The 17,943-nt window shown below is 44.1% G+C and overlaps 1 pseudogene; it reads right to left on the reverse strand.

Moving 5' to 3' along the window:
• Window positions 1-6,764: 6,764 nt before the first annotated feature.
• Window positions 6,765-6,859, reverse strand: LOC114234307 (U6 spliceosomal RNA; annotated as a pseudogene).
• Window positions 6,860-17,943: the final 11,084 nt, after the last annotated feature.

Below are 17,943 nucleotides of genomic sequence, written 5' to 3' on the forward strand. Positions count from 1 at the left end.
CTCGCCTGCCTGCCTAATTGCCCCTACCGCTTCTGCCTGCCAGCCTGATCACTCCCTAACCACTCCCCTGCCAGCCTGAATGCCCCCAACTGCCCTCGCCTGCTGGCCCAGTAACCCCCAACTGCCCTCCCCCACCAGTCTAGTCGCCCCTAACTGCCCTCCCCAGCAGGCCTGGTCACCCTCAACTGCCCTCCCCTGCCAGCCTGGTCACCCCCAACTACCCTCCCCTGCCAGCCAATTTGTGGTGGCCATCTTTGACCACATAGGGGGCAGCCATCTTGTGCAAGGGCGTGAGGGTCAATTTGCATATTACCTCTTTATTATATAGGCTACCCAGCATTTATAACTGCAAGTATATATTACATTTATCAAAGTTCAACATGTTTCCCTTTGTTCACAATCTCTCAGAAATCATAACACTGGTTTCTCTTCAAATCAGGTGTCTCATGTTTTTCATATTTCTTTCTAGCCTGAGTAGCACTGAATAAACTATAATGGTATTACATTTGTTTTAAGCCAAGGGGTAGTTGGAGATATAATGAACATAGAAATTTGTTTTGTTTATTGCAAAAACACAACAGTATGTGGCCACACAAGAAGATGGAGAAGAGCTCCTTGTGTAGTACAACCCATACATCATTACAGTATGTTGAGAAACCCTCCCCACAAAGCAACAGCTCAATAACATAACTACCGTAGTTTTTCATGTGTGTAGCTAGTCCATTGGGTTCTTCCAGATCTCACCACCTCATATGACTCCCCAAACTAGAGCCAGGTAGGTTACATACACTATGTTGAAACATTTCAAATGAAGTGGAAACCTATTTAAATGAATTCAGTTCCTCACTCAACAATTTCTTCTCTGTTTTCTTAATTTTCTTGACTACCCATGTTCTACGCTAAGCAAAACAAAGGAGTCAGGAGAGAGTTTCTGATATTTATCTCTGGGACTGTCTCGTCTTAATATTTGATTTACTAAAAAAAATTTGTTTGTTTTTGCAGCATCTCTGGCCTCTTTAGACCACACTATAGACATCCCCTATTTATAAATTATTTTCATATTTGGCTGAAAGTATTCCATATGAAAGTAGCTATATAAAAATTATTAAACCATATTCAGGCCCAGTCGGCATGGCTCAGTGGTTGAGTATCAACCTATGGATGAGGTCAGTTTGATTCCTGGTCAGGGCACATGCCCTGGTTGTGGCCTTGATCCCTAGTGTGGGGTGTACAGGAGGCAGTCAGCAATTCTCTCATCATTGATGTTTCTATCTCTCCCTCTGCCTTCCTCTCTGAAAGCTATCAAAATATTTAATTAAATAACCAGTATTTGGAGAGCATGTTTGGGAGGATAAGGCCTAAAATATGCATTGTGTCATATAACTCACCTGGTATGTGGGTGGGAGTGGGTATAGAGGACACCTGACAAAGTAAAGTATCCATCTGCCAGGAGCTAATACAAGAAGCTCATGCAACAGTTGAGAGTAGCAAAGGGATTGTATATACAAAACTAAATTGAAAGTTACTATACAATGAGCTCTTAATTGCAGCTCCAAATTTCTAAATGATGGTTAATGAGTCCTTTAGCAGTGTTCTGGAGGCTGCCCAATGATCCAAATCTGTTTTTCTCCAGTGATTAGTATCCATATGTGAAAAATATCAAGGAAAATATGCATGCTTTGTTTACTAGCCTGAGAAGTGATATTATAACTGATATATCCAGCCAAAGGCAACCTAACCCAGTTAACTGGATGTAGATAGCAGGGGAGGTATACATAGCTAATCTCCATTAAAGATGAAGGAGGGTGACAGATTATAACATTTACCCTACTTAAAGACAGTCCAGAATATTTGACTCCAACCCATAGCAGTCCATATGGAATGATTAGGGTAATGACTGAGCTTTTATACCCAAAGTCTCAAGTGGGTATAAAAAAGCCTGTTTTTCCAGATTTCCTCTTACACATACCTTAAGTTACCAATGTTTTTAACTATGTTTAGTTTTTACTATTCTCTTGTAAGCATTACCTTCCTTAATACAATTGAAATGTGATTAGTCCTTGGGGAGCATGTTACTGATTATGGGAAGGAAGTTTAGAGAAACCAATCATCCTACCTAATAAAATAGTAATATGCAAATTGACCGCACCTTCGCTACGCCCAAACCATGCCCACCAGCCAATCAGGGTGAGTATGCAAATTACCCAACAAAGATGGCGGTTAATTTGCATACAATGAGGGAGGGAGGAGTGAAGACTGAAGACAACTTAGAAGGAAGAGGGAGGAAAAGCGGAAAGCAAGGTGGCTGCCAGAGGGAAAGCCCGGGCGGGGCGGGGCGGAGCGGGGGCGGAGCGGGCCGGGCGGCAGCGGCACATGGGTACGGGCACGGTGGAAGCAATGGTGGCGGCAGCACACGCCTCAGCAGTGGCCGCTTGCAGGATTCTTCCTGCAAATGGGTTACTAGTACCTAATAATAGACAAACATGTAAATTGACTGTACCTCAGCTATGACCACAGACAGTGAGTATGCAAAATAACCCAACAAAGATGGAAGTTAATTTGCATATGTAGGCACCCAGCAGCCTGGGTCCCGGGAACTTTCTCAGCACCCAGGTCACTCCGAGGTAGGCCCCACGTGGGTCCTGAGCAACCTGGGAAGGGCCTGAGCCGGGGGCTCCTGGGCAGGGGTGGAGCCAGCGATCAGAGGGAGCTAGGGGGGCCTGGCCCAGGCCCCGAGGCTTTAGGTCTTGGCAGAGGCGGAGCCAGCAATCGGAGGCAATCGGCAATTGGTGTGAACTAGAGGAAACACCTTTTCTGACTGCACATTGGCTAAGCTTCCTGTATGCCACTGGTAATATTCTTAGTAACTTGGGTATAAGAATCCAAAAAGGTGATTGAGGGTTTTCCACCACACTCCTGGAGAAAAAAACGAAGGTCCACTGCTGGAGGGCTAAGAAATGTCATATCCTGCCCTAGCCGGTTTGGCTCAGTGGATAATGCCAAGGCCTACCGACTGCAGGGTCCAGGTTCGATTCTGATCAAGGGCATGTACCTAGGTTGCAGGCTCCTCCCTGGCTGGGGCCCAGGTCAGGGCTCATGAAGGAGGCAACCAATCAAAGTGTTCCTCTCACTTTGATGTTTTTCTCTGTCTTTCCCTTTCTTTTCCACACTCTCTAAAAATCAATGGAAACATATCCTCAGGTGAGGATAAAAAAAAAAATGTCATATCCTATGAAAGACATATCTTGAAAATGCCTAAAGAAAGTTATCATTTTTTCATGGTGAAGGGACTGGAGTCCGTGTTGATGAAAACACCTTGGTGGCTGCGGTGACTGGCAGTGGCTGCAGCAGCGGGGTGATGGGCTTGTGCCTTCCCCTGACCAGCTGTCAGTAGGACATCCCCTGAGGGCTCCCAGTATGTGAGAGGGGGCAGGCTGGGCTGAGGAACGCTCCCCCTCCCCCCCCCAGTGCATGAATTTCATGCACCGGGCCCCTAGTTTATTAGAAAAAGAAACACATGCATTTAAAAAAAAAAAACAGCCCTGGCCGGTTTGGCTCAGTGGACAGAGCGTCGGCCTGCAGACCAAAGGGTCCCAGGTTCAATTCCGTTCAAGGGCATGTACCTTGGTTATGGGCACATCCCCAGTAGGGGGTGTGCAGGAGGCAGCTGATCGATGTTTCTCATCAATGTTTCTCTCTATCCCTCTCCCTTCCTCTCTGTAAAAAATCAATAAAATATTTTTTAAAAAAATAGAATAGGATATGTCACATTTCATCAGATCTTAAGATGCCATGGATTGTGAGGGGAAAAACTTCTGGTTGATTTATTAGAATTGCTGAAAACTCATTCCTTTTCAGAGTTCAAGGGTTGCTCCTAGTTCTTGTTTATTTTGAACAGGACCTTTGGGTAGTTTTGCTATCGGAGAAATGAGTGGATGGGTTCTCTCCATTGCTAGTGGGAATGGAATTCTTGGGGTGCCACTGGAATAAGCATTTTTGGAAGCCCCCACAGGAAAATGAGATGTGGTAGAAAGCTTTATTTGCATGGAATTACATCCCTGGGATTCAAAGTCCCATTTTCCTTAATCCAGTCCTGGAAGAGGTGCAGTTGGGGATTCAGTAGAGCTAGAAGCAAAGCCAGAGTTTCCATTCCAGTTTAACATTAAGCTAGTTGCAGTCCATTTGTCCACTGTGTGTGGGGATCACATGGCCTGGCCATAGACCTTGTGGGCAAATGCAGGAGCATGAGAGTCCTGCAGTCAGGAATGCAAGAGACAGGTAGACCAAAAGGCAAGAGAGCAAAATCCTTTAAGAGATTATCTCAAGCCTTCCCATGCTTGCAGTGGTCATGCCTACTCTGGCCAAAAACCTGTTCCCAGGTGTGTCTGACAGACAAGTACTTTCCCTATGTCACCCAGACTTTACTGGGCATGCCTCTGTTCTTCCTTTGTCCAGTTCCTTCCCCCAAGATCTGTGGGGAACAGACCTGGAGAGTGTTAAACTGCAGTTTCCTGGCAATATTTGGCCATAATTTTTGGCCTTCCATTTGCTCCTTTCCAGTTATTAATAGTTAATTACAACTGTATCAGTCTCAGTAATTATTATGTTCAATTGGTAATTCACTACTTTAGCCAAGGATCCAGGTTACAATTTATTATTTTTTTATTGAGTACTTGAGACAAGCATTTACAATTCTTAAAATTCTTTTTTTTTTTAAATATATTTTATTGGATTTTTACAGAGAGGAAGGGAGAGGGATAGAGAGTTAGAAATATCAATGAGAGAGAAACATCAATCAGCTGCCTCCTGCACACCCCCTACTAAGGATGTGCCCGCAACCAAGGTACATGCCCTTGACCGGAATGGAACATGGGACCCTTCAGTTCGCAGCCAACACTCTATCCACTGAGCCAAACCAGTTAGGGCTACAATTCTTAAAATTCTTACCTATTCAATGGCATTTGCAACCCGGGCATGTGCCCTTGACCGGAATCGAACCTGAGACTCTTGAGTCCACAGGCCGACCCTCTATCCACTGAGCCAAACCAGCTAGGGCTTTGCTTTCTTTATGGATTGTATGTCTTCAGGTCAAGATACTGGTGATTATGTGATTACTACTTGTAGTGACAGTTCCAAATTAGATTCTTTTTAATTCTTCCTTCCCGGTGCCTCACACTGACAGCCAGAAACATAGAAGTTCACTTTTGCAGCTCCATAGCCTTCCTCGTTGTATTTTTATTGATGAGAAGGGTTCGTAACAGCTGGAGTGCCAGGCTGAACCCTCGGTAATGAAAGCAAGGGGAAGTCCAAAGAAACATGGTCGCCAGAGTAAAACTGGCATTGGATTGGTACCTGAGAGCAGGTGGTATCAAGTAGGTATAAGAGATAGAACTGGAAAAAAAGAGTGAACTGGGAAAAGCTAATATATAAGAAGCGTGTGGCAACTGATCAGCAAGGACTACAGAAATGTCATGGTTTGGTCAGGTAAGCAAAATGGCTAGCAGAGAAAAGACTAGGAAATGTGCTTTTGTTAAACATGTCTGGTCCCCTGAACCGCAATTAAAATGCTAGGGAACAATATTTTAATTTATAAAACCACAGCAATAAAGAGGAAAAAGACCATAAACAAACGAGATCTCAACAAAAATTTGAAGACGGAAGGAGGATAGCTATTGTATCAGAAGCAGACACCATTGATAACTGCTTGCCTATGAAGATAAGGATTAGAAGGAACCAGTTTGGCTGCAGGCTCAGGAATGCCTAATGAGAATGGGAGATATGGAGGGAAAGCAGTAAAATTAATGACAGTTGGAACATTTCTCTCATCCCATACAAACATTCCCTCTTCCCCAATCCCATGCACTGTCAACCAGGGATTTACCCTCCAGCAAGAGACAGGGAGTTTATTCCCTGCAGAAATTGGCCCCAAGGGAGAGACTTCTGTATCTTGGCATTTGATAATCCAACAGCAAAGCAAATATAACAGAGGTTCAACATTCATAAAATAAAAATGAGTAAAATTATAATATAGGCAAATTTTCAATTATGTATTTCAATACCTAAGTAATCTATACCACAAATGGATAGAAAATCAGTAAAGATATATAAGATTTTCAATTAACTAACATGTTTCTAGAACACTCCACTCAACAACAGCACGATACAAGTTCTTTTCAAGTTGAAAGTTTTGGGCCATAAAGCAAGTTCCAAAAGATTTAAAAGATGCCAAAACCGGTTTGGCTCAATGGAGAGAGCGTCGGTCTGCGGACTGAAAGGTCCCAGGTTCGATTCAGTCAAGGGCATGTACATTGGCTGCGGGCACATCCCTGGTATGTGCAGGAGGCAGCTGGTCGATGATTCTCTCTCATCGATGTTTCTAGTTCTCTATCCCTCTCCCTTCCTCTCTGTAAAAAATAAATAAAATATATTTAAAAAAAAAAAAAAAAAAAAAAAAAAAAAAGATTTAAAAGACACGCCTGGCCAGTGTGGCTCGGTGGTTGAGCGTCAACCTAGGAGCCAGGAGGTCAGCATTTGATTCCCGGTCAGGGCACAGGCCCAGGTTGCCAGCTCTATTCCAGTGGGGAGCGTGCAGGAGGCAGCCGATCAATGATTCTAATTATTGATGTTTCTATCTCTCCCTCTCCATTCCTCTCTGAAATCAATAAAAATATAATAAAAAAATAAAATTAAGATGCATGTTGACAATAATACTTGCTGTTTTATTTACAACTTGATAGAAAGGTATTCATCAGTTTTGTTTTGTTTTAAATATGGAACGCTTCACAAATCTGCATGTCATCCTTGTGCAGGGGCATGCTAATCTTCATTCCAATTTTAGTATACTGTAGCCCATCGTGCAGTATCGTGAGCAGTGGCCGCCCGCCACTTCCGCGGGAGCCGGCAGGAACCGCAGCATGCTGCCAGGAGACGTGCTGCTTCTACGGGAGGCAGAAGCGAGCGTGGGCACCGGGAGGGGGCCGCGCTGCTTCCGTGGGAGGCGGACCCGCCTTCTCCTCTCTGGGCCTGCTCTCGGCCGCGGAGGCTTCAGGCCGGCCCCGCTGTCCCCCAGAGGCCCTCCGCGGTCGGGTGTCACCACGGCGATGAAGCAAGCATTCTGCCAGGCTGCTCACGCTGCCTGTTCTCAGCGGCAGCCCCCCCAGGACTAGGTGACTCCGGCGAGGCTGAGGGGACTGGGCGCCGCCATCTTGTGACTATGGGCGCCACCATCTTTGTGATGGAGTGACAATTGATTTGCATATTACCCTTTTATTAGATAGGATGTGCTGCTGAAGCAAGTACAGGGGTTCATTTTTTGCTTCCATGCTGCTAGATGTTTTGGTAGGCCACATCCAAGAACTTGTAAGTAGACAGGAGTGGAGACACCGCATAGTGATCCAGATCATCATCTTCAATTGAGAATTATATTTCACCACGGCTTATAGAAGTTTGCAATTCTTACTTTTCCTTGGTACATCACTATCCATATAACTAGTGGGTAAGATGGAGTAAATGGGGAATTCAGAGATTCACTGGAAAGTAGTTAGTGTAACACATAAGAGGTTTATTTTTATGTTTTGACTTTTTTTGTTGATAAATAAACAGTCAATATTTGACTAGTGGTATGGAGTATACCAAATACATTTGCAAATGACTTGACAAAATGACTATATGACAAACCATCAACATCTATTACAGTTACCAGAGCTGAGTCAAGTGTATCTGTTGCAGGTTAAAAAACTGCCACTAGATGGCAGAGCAGTATAGATGGGGGAAGGATTGCCACCATCTCAGTAAAATACAGCACAGCCGAAATGGGGTGGTGAAATAGGGGCACCAATTTAATATTCTTCAAAGAATTTCTCTTAAGTTAATAAACAATAATTTTAAAAGCGAGTAAGCAAAACTTGATTTTGGTTTTGAAATATTTTTACAACACTCTTTTTAATCCTGATAATGATTTCAAATTTCCTATACTGTTACAGAAATTTCTGTGCCTCTGTTTATAAGGCATATACTCACATTTCCAGTTTTCATTCAGGATACCAGTAACTCTACTCTTGGGAATTGCACAACTTTTTCCCCAGTTCTCTCCCCATCATCTAAAATGGCTATGTGGCACATAGTATCATGATGTGTGGAATATGGTTTAATTAATAAAATTTTGCTGTTGAATATTTTTTCTCAAAAGACCCCCTATCCAAAACCAGTAAAATAAAGGGTTCTGCTGTAATTGGAATTCAAAGTGATTACATTCCTTTTTTTTGTACCCCTTGTAATAAGTAGAGGGTTAAAGTGTTGCAACATTTTACATTTCCCTATTATTTTTAGTTTCCTTATTTACAACTTAATAAAAACCTTTGATAGAAGTTATTCTTAGCCAGTAAAAATTTACAGATTGGATTATTTGGTATATTATTCTTAACTTGGAAAGCATAATCTGAAACAACTTTTGACATTAACTGAAACATTAGAAGTAGGATTCATATCTAAAATTCTTGTGAAAGGTCTTGCTTATTAAGTATTATTAAACTTTGCCCTTTAAAATTAAAAAAAGAAATTCTAGAACTGAAAAATGTAATTACCAAAATAAAAAGCTCACTAGATGTGCTCAAAATCTGAATGGGGGGGGCGGGGAGTGCGGGGGAATGTATCAGTGAACTTAAATGTTAAATAATAGAAATCACCCAATGTGAAAGAGAAAACATAGCAGCAAGAAAATGAACAGAGCCTCAGGATCTGTGGAACTGCAACAAACGATCGCCCTTTCATGTCATGAGGGTCCCCGAAGGGAAGGAGAAAGAATGTGGAGCTAAAAGTATCTGAAGAAATACTGACGGAAAAGATTCCAGTTTGGGCAAAATAATTACAAAGGTCAATATGGGAAAACTATACAGACTACTCACATAAGCTTAAGAACTTAGATAAAATGTACCAATCCCTCAAAAGCCTACTACCACAGCTCACCCAACATGAAACAGATTATTTGAACCGCCCTATGCTTACTAAAGGAATTGAATTTGTAATTAAGACTCCCCTCAAAATCTCCAGACCCAGATGGTTTCCCTAAAAAATTATATCAAATATTTACAGAAGAGTTAAAATCAATTTTATACAATCGATTTTGAACATTTCCCCCAATTCATTTAATGAGGTCAGTATCCCTCATAAATATAGATGTAAATCCTTCTCAAAATATTAGCAAACAGAACCAATAATATTGAAAAATAATTATACATCATGACCAAGTAGAGATTGGAATGTGCAAGGCTAGTTTGCACATTTGCAAATCAATGTAATGCAGCATATCAACAGGCTAAAGAGGAAATACTATATAATAATTATATGAATTGACACAGAAAAAGCATTCAACAAAATGCAACACCACACATTCATGATAGAAACTCTCAGTAAGTTAGAAATAGAGGGGAACCATCTCAACTTGATAAAGAGCATCTACAATCCATACTTAGTGAAAAAGTGCATGCTTCTCCCCGAGATCAGGAACAAGGAAAGGATGTCCACTTCACCACTCTAATTCAATATCATATTTTAAGTCCAATTCAGTGAAATAAGGCAATTAAAACTATTCCTTTTGCTGATAGCATGACATGCTATAAGAAAATCCTAAGAAACATACCCCCCCCCAAGTTCCTAGAACTAATAAGTTAAGCACAGTCAGACTACAAGATCAATATACAAAAATCAAATGTATCTTTATATATAAAAGCCTAAGCTATGATGCACACTGACCACCAGGGGGCAGATGCTCAACACAAGAGCTGCCCCCTGGTGGTCAGTGCTCTCCCACAGCGGGAGCGCCGCTCAGCTGACCAACCCATCCCAGCAGCCCACCAGCCCAACGGCAGCCACTCACTCCCTCAGTAGTCCTGCAGGTCCAATCTCTGGAGAACAGGCCAGGCACCGATGGCCCAGGCGCCAGGGGCATGATCCCAACAGTGCCACCGGCCTCCCGGAAGTAGCCTCGGGCACCACGACCACTTCCCCTCCCTAAACACTCCGCAAGGAAGAAACGATATAAAAGCAGCCACCAGGTGGCTCCCAACAACCGGTGTGAATGTCAGCGGGAAGGATTCAGATCCCAGCCCCCACTCCCACCCCCATCTGGACAGGCACCAGACGTAGGGCTCATGGCTAGAAAGCACCCACTACAGCAGCCTGAGCCTCTCCCAATCAGGACTGACTGGGCGTGAGCCCGCGGCAGGCGCAGCGGGGTCAGGATGAGCGGGAGCAGCAGGCAGGAGCAGCAGGCAGCGTTGGACTCCCAGTTTCGGCCCAATCCCTGCAGGCCATGCCAAGGGACTCCACCCATGCATGAATTTGTACACTGGGCCTCTAGTTTCTATATAATGGCAATATAATATGTGGAAATCTAAGTTTAAAATACAGTAACACTTATGACAGCTCAAAAAGATTAAAATTACATAGTTATCTAATAAAACATGCAGTACTTATATTCTAAACACTACACAATGATCATTTTTTTTTATTTATTTTTTACAGAGAGGAAGGGAGGGGGATAGAGAGTTAGAAACATCAATGAAAGAGAAACATCGATCAGCTACCTCCTGCACACCCCCCACTAGGGATGTGCCCGCAACCAAGGTACATGCCCCCAACCAGAATCGAACCCGGGACCCTTGAGTCCGCAGGCCGATGCTCTATCCACTGAGCCAAACCGGTTTCGGCACAATGATCATTTTTAAAAATCCAAGAAGTTCTAAGTAAATGAACAGACATGCTGTGTTCACATATTGGAACACTCAACATAACAAAAAAGTCAATTTTTCCCAAAATGGTATACTACATAGGTTTAACACTTTTCCTTTTAAAATCTCACCAATATTTTTTATAGGTATAGACAAATGTATTCTAAAATTTCTATGGAAAGGCAAAGGGGCTAGAATAGCCAAAAAAAAATTGAAAAAGGTGAATAAAGTTGAACTCATACTACCCAATTTTAGGAATCAGCATAAGAGTTACAATGAATACAGTGCAGTACTGATGAAAGGATCCACATACACTGAGTGGCCAGATTATTATGATCTCTGAACGCATAATAATATGGCTACTCAGTATATATATATATATATATAGAGGCCCAGTGCATGAATTCCTGCATGGGTGGGGTCCGGCCAGCCTGGCCAGGGGGAGGGGACATGGGTGGTTGGCCGGCCTGCCTGCTGGTCGAACTCCTGGTCTAGGGGACAATTTGCATATTAGCCTTTTATTATATAGGATATACACTGAGTGGCCAGATTATTATGCGTTCAGAGATCATAATAATCTGGCCACTCAGTGTATGTTTCTCTCTCACATGGATTTTTCTCTCTCTATCTCTCTCCTTTCTTCTCTGTCTAAAACCAATAAAAACATATTTTCTTAAAAAATAATCATCTGTCATCTTAACCAGGTCCTTCATTACTTAAGAAAACAATTTTCTGAAGCCTAAAAACTGAAGTTCTGCTAACCTGCATTTTATGTTACAGAAAATCAAAATTGTCAATTACATTATAATCAGATCTATAACCATGTCACTTTAAGTTTTGTCATTTACAGACACTGTTTTACTCTGATGCTTTTGCAAGAATTTTTCAGAAAGATCCATGAAAAGGACTCTGACTTACTCTAAAACAGAGTTTTCAGAGAATAAGCTTTTAGATCATACCTTTAACTGGATGAAAATGTATAAAGCTCTAAGGAATAACTGGATTCATGAACTGGCAAAGGATCAAAATAGACAAGAATTAGTTATATGGGACTAAATGTACTGAGAATGATTATAATTTTTATAACTTTTTGCTGGAAATATTGCTAATTTTTAATCATTTGTTTTCCAAATATAAGAAAACTTGTTTTCTTTTAAACTACCTATGACTTGGGCAATTAAGTAAATTAAACCTTTGTAAACAACACTGAAACTTTATTTTTTAAATCCCCATTGGATTTTTTTTTTTCATTGATTTTAGAGAGAGTGGAAAGGAGGAGAGAGGGGGAAAGAGGAAAGAGAAAAACATTGTTGTGAGAGAATCACATCAATCGGTTGCCTCCCACACATGCCCCAACTAGGGCAGGGAACCTGCAACCCAGATACATGCCCTTAACTGGAATAGAACCCTTGACCCTTCGGAAGGCCAATGCTCTAACCACTTAGCAACACTGGCCAGGACAAAACATTTATATTTTTCTTCCTAGCTGATCCCTCTAGGAGGCTCTGAATGAGCATTATTATTTTCATGGTAATATGCTTGTTTCCATAAATTCAATAGGAATATATTGTTTTTATAACAGAACACAACTGGAAATTGTTTATTACCAAAACTCTGACTGAATGTCATGTTTGAGAGGGACATGCATAGACTCTGGATGTCACCAGAAAGCTTTAAGGAATTAAGATTGACTTTGGAAGCCAATAAAAGTTCCTTGGAGAAACTACCTGGTACCTTACTTATATGGTCCATGGCAGTCTTTCCAGGTTTGGAATAAATGTTGATTTCCTGAGAGATGGCAAAGGAAGAAACTCAAGACATTATGGGGATCTAGAGTACCTGAGAAATGCCGAAACCGGTTTGGCTCAGTGGATAGAGTACCTGGGAAATTCACCCAAATCAAGAGGTATTGCAAGCAAGTGCTGATGGCAACTATGTGGCTCAGCTTCTTAGCCCTGCAAGGGTAAAATTCAATTTGAATACTCCTTATGAAATTCCAGCAAAGCCTATATGATGAATTACTGTTCTTGTTGTACTTATACAAATAACAGACCAAATTCACTGAAACTGGATTTATACAATAAATTAAGTCTTAACTTGGCTATCCTATATAATAAAGAGCTAATATGCTAATTAGACCGAACTGGAGAATGACCTCTGGACTAAGCTGGGGCTGTGAGGGCCGAGCCCCTTGCACGAATTTCATGCATCGAGCCTCTAGTCATTTGATAAAATAAGGGTGATTTTAGAGAGAAAAATGTTTCAATAGAAACCATAATTGTGGATATTAAATTTTAGTTCAGTTAATTGTCTTTAAAATCTCATCTGCGGGCTGGACTGGATCCTGAATGTTTCTAATGAAAGTGTTTAGCTACAGCCCTCTGAACCAGTGTTTCATTTTTCTCCCATTCTTTGCCTTGGTATTGTTGAGAACTAAAACTGGTTAGCTTGTTTATTTTTCGAGCCTTGCACTTACAGACCCCAGCTAGACGACACAATATAAACTTTAGAGAAGTCATCACAACAGCTCATGCTTACACAGTACCAGTGACTGATGCTGAGTAAGCCACCCAGAGAGCTGGCTGGTGTCAGGACATTCCTTAGGGACTTCTGACCAGGGAACTCTGTGGATTGTCACTGCTTGCCTTCATTCCAGCAAAAATGAAGCTCTGGGCCTTTCATCTACAGCAGAGATTTTCAACCGGTGTGCCACAAGAATTTTTAAAACATGCAATACCTATTTAGTCAGGTGCACTGACCTCTTTCTTTCCCCTTAGATCGTCAAATAAAAAATAACAGCCCTAGCCGGTTTGGCTCAGTGGATAGAGCATCAGCCTGCAGACTTTACAGTCCCGAGTTCGATTCCAGTCAGGGTACATGCCCGGGTTGCGGGCTTGATCCCCGGTGGGGGGTGTGCAGGAGGCAGCTGATCAATGATTCTCTCTCTTAATTGATATTTCTATCTCTCTCTCCTTCTCCCTTCCTCTCTGAAATCAATAAAATATTTTAAAATAAATAACAGCCAATATAACAATAGCTGTTCAACATCATATGATTGAATCAAAATTATACATAATTTTTTGTCAGATCAGTAAAAAATATATTTTTGGTGTGCCACAGAATTTTAGTAATTAGTTTAAGTGTGCCATGAGAAGGAAAACGTTGAAAATTGCTGACCTGCACGTCTTCTCAACTGACAGTCTTAAAAGACTCACAGACGAACAGGTTTGCTCTGATCAGTACTGAGAGCAGATATACCTGGCCTTCTACTGCCTCTACCATTGATGTGTTTCCTGTTTGTAAACTAAATGCCTAGTAGGCTCCCTCTACGGCTCAGAGACTACAGCTGAAGAGGTTCCATGTTAAGATGGTCGTGAAGGCTTCCAACCACTTCCAAGGACCGAATCACCCCGGCCTCCTCTGCCCCTAGAACAGGCTTCTGACAGGGGGGACCTATAATCGGATAGGTAGAGCACCTGACTTAAGCTGAAAAGTAGTCATATTATTTTAAATCTTAGAACACATATACTTATGTGAATAGGGGGTTAAGTTTCTCGGATGTGAATAGGTTGTTTTTCTTAAAGTTTCCTTTTCCAGGCCCGTGTGAAGCAATTGAGGAGGTGACTCAGCTGTGAATCCAGCAAGCAGAACCGAGAAGCAGGGTCAGGCCTACCCACCAGGAGTCAAAACATCATCTCATCGCCTGATGACTAATTACAATAGCTGCCGTCTAGGGACCCCCAGGCCTGCACTTGGCCGCATTCCTCACCCCAGCCCCTTCCCCTTTATAACCCTGTCCCCAGAATCTTGCTGGGAGGCAGGATTTGATGCTTGGAAGCGCCCCGTCTTCTTGGTCGGCTGGCCTTCTCAATAAACGCCCAATGATTTCACTCTGCCTTCCTTACTGGACACAGCGACAGGCAGCCCGACCCGGTAACAGTCCCAGAGTTTTCTTCCAAACAGGCAGGATCTACAACCCTTTCTCGGCTTCAAAGAAGTTCCAGAAAACGAGCCTTCATTCTTCAACAACTCCTTAAGAGTCTGGGAATAAAACATCTGAGGGGGTAAAATAGAGGAGGGCGATGAGAACCATATAAATTAACTACAAAGTCAGGTCAGGGCTTGTCACATGCTTCCTGACACGCGACTCGGCCGACCAGAGGTGCAGCCAACACACACTGCCTCCCGGCCACGACAGGTGCCTTGTGAAGCTCAAAGTTAATCCCAAGGTTGTCCCCACTCTCCATCTCCCCACACCAGCAATTTGCCATAGAAACTACAGACATCAGCTCAACCTCTCGAGAAGGAGGGTCTGCTTCGCTATGGGTGGCCTTTCTTGCTTAGCCTCTCGGCTCAGTAAACCCGCTTTTCTACTTGAACTCTGGCTGGCTCGGGTCTTGAATTCTTTCCTGCAGGGAAGCCAAGAACCCTCTTGGCTCGGGGTTCGAGTCCCCACTCCGGCCTCGCCCGTCCAGCACCAGCCTCTGAGCTCCCAGCGGCCGGCGGCAGGAGGACTTTGCCCCCGTCGGCGAGGCGGGGAGGCTGTTTACGTCCGGAAACGCCCGGCTGCGCGCCCCGGGCGGGGCTCCCGGAGGCCAGGCCCCTCCGCCCACGTGGCGCTCCCGGCGCCGCTGCTCTCGGCGCGCCGGCCCCGGCTCGGCCCCGCGCCCCCACCCCCCGGAGCTGCGGCGCCCGAACCCGCGCCCCCACCCTGCTTCCGCCTGCCGGCGCGGACCCTGCCGGTTGCCCCACGGAACCCCACCTTTTCCAGGAGGACGCAACGCAGTCCTATTTCCACGACGGAAGCGGAAGGACGCAGAAAGCCGCGGGGCGGGGCCTCCACGGCGGGCTTCCGGGAACCGGGACCACCAAGTCGCCATTTTGTCGCGCCCGGAGCGGAGCCGGGGGTCGGTCTGCGGGTGGAGGGAGCGGGGTGAGGAGGGGCGGCGGGTGTCCCCGAGCGCTGAGTCCCTGAAAATCCTGACGGGGAGAGCCCCCCGTGAGCCCGAAGGACTCCTGGGTCCAAGACCAGCCTGAGAGGAGAAAGCGGTTTCCTGCCGAGGAGGAGAGGGAATCGGGGGCGAATAACGGCTCCAGTGGCCTGAGAAGTGGACAGAGGTGTGTCCCCTGCCCTTGGGGCGCTACTCCGCACCGCTAAGTCGCCCCCATCGCTCGCGGACCCCCCGGGAGTGCGGGCTTTGGCTCCTCTGGTCCTCGGGGACCAAGTGCTGGGCAGAGGGTGTCGCTGCTAAGCCTTCGCCGCCGCGGAGCACGCACCAGTTCGGGACCGGGGTTTCTGCCTCTTCCAGGCAGGCCACCGGGGGTTTGCTCTGGACCAGGCAGCCTGAACTTGCCCGCCCTTGGTGAGGAATTAGTATCCGGGACCCAGAGCTGTCCTGTCTCAGCAGAGGCTGGTAGCTTCCCAGCTCGGTTATGATCAGGGGCAGCACTAAGAACAGCAGCCCTGAGAGCACAGTGGGTGCCGTCTTGGGGGCCCTGATGAACATAAGCAATGTCATAAAATACTGACACAGGAGGTCTCTGACGGATGGAAGGACAGGAAAATAACAATCATGCCTGAACAGCTAAAAACACTGCAATCACAAAACATACCCAGATAGCCAGCCCTTCACTGGCTAACTGACTACTCCAATGACATCTCTAGGCCTGCTTTCTAAATAAAACATTAATTACTGATGGAATTGCCCTGCTTCCTTACTCCGTTTCCTTGGATCTTCCCCAAAATCCCCTAACACAAGCCCAGGTTGTGGGTTCCTATGGGGGGCAACCAATCAATGTTACTCTCAAACATCAATGTTTTGTACTGGTTTTTTCTCTCTCCCTCTCCCTCTCTCTAAAAACCGGTAACATCTTTTTTTAAATATTTTAAAAATTGTATGCTAAACACAATGTTGAGTGTGTTGGATTTTAAACAGTAGGACAATAATGGTAAAATCGGATTAAAGTCTATCGTTTTAACAGTTTTGTACCAATGTGAATTTCATAGTTTAACAGATACGCCATGGTTATATAGACATTAAGTATAGAAGAAATGGTGATGGGTATACAGGAGCTCCCTGTATTTTCGCAACTTTTCTGTAGATTAAAATTATTCCAAATCATTTTATTTTTTAAAACTTATGCATAATTTATCCGCCAGGGAGGAGGGTAATTTTTGCTTTTAGCTGGGATCGTGGTGGTTATTGCATCTTGCGTGACCCTGGAAAGAGTAACAGAAATATAGTCAAAGCTCTTCTGCCTCAGTTCCAGTTTCTTGCTTTGTCCCTACCCAACATTTCAGTATCTCCCCTGGTCCCCACACACTCCAACCACTCTGGATACGTGGCCATCAGTCACTGAAAGTGACCACATCTGCTCTAGTTCCTGCCCCACTGTTTTGTTGTCAGAAAAGTGAAAGTAATTGCAGGATCCTGAGTGCTTTCAGAGTGGAAATCAGCTATAAGCAGGTAAGAACCACAAAGGTACAGGAGGAGAAGTTGTCAAGGCAGCAATGTCAAATCAAAGGACAAGGAAGGAAATTCTGCAAGCACATTAACACATCTGAGCTTTCATTGGTGTGGCACTGACGCCCAGCCTTAACCCCAAGCACAGGAATTAGTCAATTCCGTAATGGAAGGCATCAGGCTATATGATAAACCAACAAAACCTAGAAAATACCCAAACCTGAACACAAGACAGTCACCAGGAGTCTAAATATAACAGCCCGGTTTTTTGCAATAACCGTGGACAGAAATTTTCATCAGGAAATTCTTCTATAGTAAAAGAAGGAGAGATGTAAATATTAGCAGCAAGAGAGCCTGGCCAGCGTTGGCTCAGTGGTTGAGCATCAACCTATGAACAGGTGGTCACGGTTCAATTCCCGGCCTGGGTTGTGGGCTTGATCAAGGTAGCTGATCAGCCCTAACCGGTTTGGCTCAGTAGATAGAGCGTTGGCCTGCGGACTGAAACAGGTCCCAGGTTCGATTCCGGTCAAGGGCATGTACCTTGGTTGTGGGCATATCCCCAGTGGGGTGTGTGCAGAAGGCAGCTGATCGATGTTTCTCTCTTATTGATGTTTCTAGCTCTCCCTCTCCCTTCGTCTCTATAAAAAATCAATAAAATAATTTTTTAAAAATATATATATAGGCAGTAAAATCTCAGACATCTTGTAGCAGAATTTTCACTGATACATTTCCTAGGGCAAGGGAAACAAAGG

This window comes from Eptesicus fuscus, chromosome 17 (assembly GCF_027574615.1).
Source record: "Eptesicus fuscus isolate TK198812 chromosome 17, DD_ASM_mEF_20220401, whole genome shotgun sequence".
In the NCBI taxonomy this organism is placed as follows: domain Eukaryota; kingdom Metazoa; phylum Chordata; class Mammalia; order Chiroptera; family Vespertilionidae; genus Eptesicus; species Eptesicus fuscus.